The following is a 7044-nucleotide window of genomic DNA, read 5'->3' as shown; positions in this document are numbered from 1 at the left end:
CCTGCAACAAAGTCACCCAGTTGCTAGAGCATCTGGGCTTCAAGATAAACACCGAGAAATCTCGCCTCTCTCCAGCTCAGAAGTTCCAATGGTTGGGAATCCATTGGGACCTTCAGTCACACCGCCTTTCCATTCCACAGAAGAAAAGGAAGGAAATAGCAGGGTCTGTCAGAAGGCTTCTAAAATCCAAACGGATCTCAAGACGACAGCAGGAACAAGTCCTCGGCTCTCTACAGTTTGCCTCTGTGACAAACCCGGTGCTTCGCGCACAGCTAAAGGATGCTGCGGGAGTCTGGAGACGTTTCGCATCCATCGCTCAAAGAGACCTCAAGAGACGGCTTCCAAACAGACTTCGCTTACTTTTAAAGCCGTGGTCAGAAGCAAAGGCCCTGAAAAGGTCCATCCCTCTTCAACACCCACCTCCATCGATCAACATCCACACGGACGCTTCACTGGAGGGTTGGGGAGGTCACTCCCACCAACAACAGGTTCAAGGAACATGGTCTCCCCTATTCAAGACGTTTCATATCAACATCTTGGAGGCCATGGCGGTTCTTCTCACCCTGAAGAAACTCTCCCCGCCTCCCTCGATCCACATCCGTCTGGCTCTGGACAACTCGGTGGTAGTCAGATGTCTCAATCGTCAGGGCTCGAGATCGCCCCAGATAAATCAGGTGATTCTTCCGATCATTCGTTTGGCAGAAAGGAAGAAATGGCACCTGTCTGCAGTTCACCTACAAGGATTCTGCAATGTAACGGCGGACGCTCTATCGAGGACAAGCCCAATAGAGTCAGAATGGTCTCTAGACTCAAGATCATTCTCCTTCATCTCTCACCATGTCCCGGAACTTCAGATAGATCTCTTCACGACGAGCGACAACAATCAACTTCCTCGATATGTGGCTCCGTACGAGGACCCCAAGGCAGAAGCAGTGGATGCCATATCACTGGATTGGAACAGATGGTTCAAGATATACCTGTTCCATCCTCCCAACCTTCTGCTGAAAGTCCTCTCCAAACTGAGAACCTTCAAAGGGACAGCGGCCCTAGTGGCTCCCAAGTGGCCCCGGAGCAATTGTTATCCCCTGGCCCTGGAGCTGCAGCCCACGCTGATCCCCCTACCGGGCCCAGTTCTCTCTCAACAAGTACAGAAGTCGACTGTCTTCGCTTCATCACTGAAAGTCAGGGACCTTCATCTCATGATTTTCTCTCCTTAGCCGCAAAGAAAAGGTTTGGGATCTCGAAGAAAAGCTTAGACTTCCTCGAGGAGTACAAGACTGAATCTTCCTGGAGAAAGTGGGTCTCCTTCGTCAAGGCAAAAAATCCTACGGAAATCACCATTGATTTTTGCATGTCCTTCTTCATTCACCTTCATGGACAAGGCTTAGCGGCCAACACGATTTCCACTTGTAAATCGGCCTTGACTAGACCACTCCTATACGCCTTCTAGATTGATCTGTCTTGTGATACCTTCAATAAACTGCCAAAGGTATGCGCTAGACTACGCCCAGCACCCCCACCAAAACCTATCTCCTGGTCCCTGGACAAGGTGCTCCATTTTGCTTCTAGCCTGGACAATGATTCGTGCCCTCTGAAAGACCTGACTCAAAAAGTTATCTTCCTTTTTGCTCTCGCCTCGGGAGCCCAAGTCAGTGAAATAGTGTCATTATCAAGAGAAGAGGGTCATATCCTGTTTGCCGAGACAGGAGATCTTACCCTCTTCCCCGATCCGACGTTTCTCGCTAAGAATGAACTACCCACCAAGAGATGGGGCCTTTGGAGAATCTGCCCCCTGAAGGAAGATGTCTCTCTATGCCCAGTGGAGAGTCTTAAGGTCTATCTTTGAAGAACTTCAGGCTTTGGTGGAGGACAACTCTTCAAAGGAGAAACATCGGGTAGCGACCTGTCACTGAAAGAACTAAGAGCGAAAATCACCTACTTCATTCGCAGAGCGGATCCTGACAGTACACCCGCAGGTCATGATCCGAGAAAAGTAACTTCTTCTCTGAACTTCTTCTAGAGTATGGATTTCGAAAGCCTCAAGAGCGTTACAGGCTGGAAATCATCACCCGTTTTCTTCAAGCACTACGCAAAACAAGTGCACGAAGTAAAGCATTTCATGGTAGCTGCAGTTAGTGTTATGAAACCTGCTGCTTAACTCTGCATAGAACAGTGAGTTACTTGGGACTCTAACTCTACGGGTGCCTGTGTTGACCCTATTGTGATACATAGTGATTTAATGGACACTTAGTGTTTCTAATAGACTGTTCTTACCAAGGTGAAATGTCATAGACTTTACATGAGTGCCACATGCCCTAGGGCATGATGTGTTTTCTTTGAATTTTAAAAGACTGGCGTTCCTCTGGAACTTGTTTCTAAAAAGTAAATTTTTCTTTTCAGAATCAAGATTACCGTCTTTCATTTCTATGTACATTATTCTTTATTATTGTAAATAAATTCTATATTCATTATTGTAATAACTGCTATAATGATCTGCAATCCTAAAAATAAAATGTCTATTTTTTTCCATGTGCGTCTCTCTTCACTCCTATTCCTTATCAAGAAATATACGATTGTTATAGTTTCATTTACCCTTTTCCTGATGATCGAGAAGAAAAATATACCGTATATTTCCGCGTATAAGACGACCCTATATTCCCAAATTTAACCATTAAAAAATGGGGGTCGTCTTATACTACCGTTATAAAAATCACACCTTGAATTCTATGTCTGGTTTATCAGTAGGCTAGCCTAGGTTGAGGTGCGATAATCACCGACACACTTGAAATTATTTACATTAATATATAAATGTATAATGAAAGTAATGAAACAATTTTTACAGTGTATATTTTTGGCATATCTACAAATAGGGCATAAATGATAAATTCGAGGAATAATTCCAACTTTTAACCATACGAGCACAGCTGAGAAAATGTAAACATTGAGTATTGGTTGCGTTGTTAGCAACGTTTTCTCTTGCTAACCTTTCAGTAATTTTAATGCTAGTGTTAATTACAATAGTAATAACATAGGATATCATATTATTTATTTGTTTAAAATTTTTTATTTTTAGCTGTAAATAACAATTTTGAATTACAAACGGTACAATCTTTATTTCTCAAAAAAAATTACGGTATATTACAGTATTGCATTTAAAACCTAAAAATTTGTAAAACTTTATTTCCAATCAATATTAAACATCAAACCTGCGACATGTATAAATCTAACACCACTAAAACTCCTCACATCACTGTCTGTTTCGAAAAGCTGTTTGAACATATCACGAGATTTATCATATACGCCATCATTGTAAGGATTCCAGTCCGGTTCCGGTGAGTCGACTTTGGTTTCGTCGTCGCATACGTACAATAAATCGTTTTCACTGCCATCCATGACATTTGAGATCCCGTATTTTCAAAATTATTTTAAGACATTTTCCACCTTTACATTATTATATGCTTTTATAACAAACTCGAAAAGAACATCCAAGAACATAAAAGAAGAAGAAGAAAGAGGAGGAACGGGCATTTCGTACGTGAGCAGCTGATGAGCGTAAACAAAACAAAGCAGGCTAGGTGACGCATGTTCTAGGAAAACAATAAAGAATTTGTTTTGTTATTTCATTTATTTTTAATTTATAAGGATACAGTAAGTAATATCATCATCTTTACATAACCTATATTTCATAAGATATCTGGTGTTGCAAAAGCTAGCTTAGGCTATACACAGATCGTGGTTTTATGATTGAGAAATCGTCTTATACTACCGATATAAGATAAATTCATAAAAATTTGCTCAAATTTTGTACCTCGTCTTACATGAAGGTCGCCTTATACGCGGAAATATACGGTAAGTAATTATGTTATATACTCACTCATGCCTTGATAATATTCCTATTCGAATATTAACCTTTGTCCTGTCTCTGAGACCAGCATGATCTCTCCTCCAGGGGGAGTTATAGTTATGTTATATACTTACCTATGCTTGATAATATTCCTACCCGAATATTAACCTTTGTCTTGTCTCCGAGTCCAGCGTGATCTCTCCACCGGGTGAGTGGCTCTTCAATGATCGCTTCGAGATGTTCCTATTGTCCACCAGGACTTCCTTGCCAGGGGGGCAGGCAGCTAGTTCATCATAGAATCTCTGGTAAGGACATGTTCTATAATACTGTTCGAAGCCCTTGGCACTTGGATTAAAGGAGAAAAAATCCACGATACATTAATTCTCTGGTACACTTCCTTCAGGACGTCATGGCTTGAGCCCAAACAACGGATTTTGAGCGAAGCGAAAAATCTATTTTTGGGTGAGATAGCCATGACGTCCTGATGGACTCTCCCGTCTATTCTAGTTCAGCCTTTCAGGCCCCTCCCTGACCTACTGTATCGCGGAGATTGGTAGAAGCTGAGCTCAGGATGAGGACGGACGTGACGTCATTCAGCAATGGCGCCCGTTTGTTTACGTCTCGAGTACCAAAAGTAGCCACGGTTGAGAGTAACTTTGGAACGGCTCCTTAGTTACTCAGACACCTCTCCATATCAAAGTGTTAACTCTATATGGGGTGCAGTTAGCTATGTGACGTGATAATACATGCGTCCCCTGTTGATATACGATATCCTAGAGGGAAACCTTTAGGGTACTCGCACCAGAAGTTAGAATTCTGTGATAACCTTTAGTTTAATTCTCTGGGAATATCCACTGTAGTTAGATATACCCTAGGAAGCTACTGGAGGAACCTTCCACCAGGACGTCATGGGTATCTCACCCAAAAATAGATTTTTTGATTCGCTCAAAGTCTGTTATGTATATATATATATATATATGTGTATATATATATATATATGTATGTATGTATGTATATATACACACAGACATATATATATATATATATATGGGTATATATATATATATATATATACATACATATATATATATATATGGGTATATATATATATATATACATACATATATATATATATATATATACATATATATATATATATATATGTATATATATATATATATGTGTGTGTATATATATATATATATATACATATATATATATATATATATATATGTATATATATATATGTATATATATATATATATATACACATATATAAATTAACTGATCGTAGTCATGATGGCCGTTATTGGCCGTGGTAAGTGTAGTGTCAACTGATCTTTTTCTCTTTGTTAGTGGAATGACGGTTTGGCACTTACAAAGAGAACGGTTACAGGTTAGCTTGGGTTTAGCGTCACCAAACCCTCTCCTGATTAGTTGTTATGAGACTTTCGGGTCAAAACAACCAAGCATTGATGAGGCTTCACGATGCCCATATTATGGGTGCTTGGGAAAAAGCCCATAGGAGGCAGTCTATTTTCGAAGGCCCAGAGAGTGTGTCATGAGAGAAAGGGCAGGTGCCAAACATGAGTGCCGAACTGAGTACCATTTTTCTGAGTGCTTTTAATTAGAATGTAACTTAGGAGAATATAGTCTGTGTAAAACGATCAACTCTGCTATTATTTGTGCACGAAATTCCCCTCCATTTGTGTTTTCCTAAATTGATTGAACCCCAATATGTCCCAGATCGGGTCATATTAAATGGTGTCAGGTGTTGGGTGATCATTATAGATTAACGTCTCTGCTAAGTAATTTTAGCTGATGTGCGATTATTGAAAAGGTGGAAACCAAAGATAATAGTGATAATGGTTAACACGAGAAGTTCGACGTCGAGTGACGGTGATGGAGAGAGGGGTGAAGCGAATCCTGTAGCTCTTACATGCCCAGTACTCAGTGAATGATTTCCTGCCACACATGACAACAGTGACCAAACCATCGAGGCAGCCTGGCACCTAACCGGTTTCGATAACTTCCCAAGGATGAGATGCCTGTAGCAGTCGACCTCGTAGAGGTAGAGATCTGGGAGGTGGTAGTGGCGGCTGGTGGTTGGTGGAACTGTAGGGGAAGGGGCCACCTACGTGCTCTATGCCCCTACGACAACCAGCGGTGGTGTTTTGAATGCCATGCAGCAGACCATCTAATGAACAGCTGTCCAAAAAACGGCGTTGGCACAAGCAACCATGTTCCACTGTACCAACGAGAGGAAGGGGAAGACGACGTGGGAAGGGGATCAAAGGTTCCTCGGGCTGCCCGTCAGACCTGCCAAGACTGGGGACAGAAGTGCCAAGGGATCAGTTAACAATACTTGCCCCAAAGTGTCGGGGTGGGTAGACAGATGGTCCCCCAGTAAGCAGTAAGGGACACCCCCTTGTTAGCGAGTGTGTCTTCCCAGGGAGTGCCTAAGGAGGTTAGAGGGGTGAAGCAGCAGCCCCTCACCGCCGCTCCCGCTCATAGAAATAGGAATGCTATTCCTGTCTTGGAATAGAGCTGGAATCATGTGTAACGAGTTTGAAGAACCGCTCGTTACAGATGCCAGCAAAGCGTAGGAATGCCCGCTGCTGAACATGGCTGGAGCCCACCCACGGGCTCAGTGACCCTATGACGTAGAACAGATGTAATAACTCGTTGTAAAGCAGAAGGCACAACAACGAAAGAGTCTAGGTTCAATTAGACCTGCGGCTGGAGCGTGTAGGAAACGGAAGATCTTGACAACTCCTGAGAGAGAGAGGGAGCGAGAATCACAGTGGGAGTGCTAGTAATGGGTTTTCCGTGGGGGAGCCCCGTGTACATGCCCCGTGAATGAGTGTGTGGTTGAGGTAGGAGTAGCAAGTTCCCAGATTTCTTGCGCATGCGAAGGGATGTGTTCTTTATTGTAGACGATATCCAATAGAGCGTTGTTCTTCTTTCCCCTTTGGTAGAGAAAACCATCTGTGTAATTGATGTAAGTCCTTATGCGGGGCATGTAGGTATAGAAAGGTCCCTAAGGATAGCAAGAGTCAGTTTTTTATTTTTTTTAGGAATTAGGGTTATCAATAAGTGCCATGTGTGTAACTCAATGGGTAACCACAAACATGAGATAGCAAGGGCCAGAACATGGTCGATAGTACCCTTTAAGAGTGCATATGGACGTCCTAGGTCCA

Source organism: Palaemon carinicauda, chromosome 34 (genome assembly GCF_036898095.1).
Source record: "Palaemon carinicauda isolate YSFRI2023 chromosome 34, ASM3689809v2, whole genome shotgun sequence".
Taxonomy (NCBI): domain Eukaryota; kingdom Metazoa; phylum Arthropoda; class Malacostraca; order Decapoda; family Palaemonidae; genus Palaemon; species Palaemon carinicauda.
The sequence above is the reverse complement of the archived record's forward strand: the minus strand, read 5'-3'. Positions refer to the sequence as shown.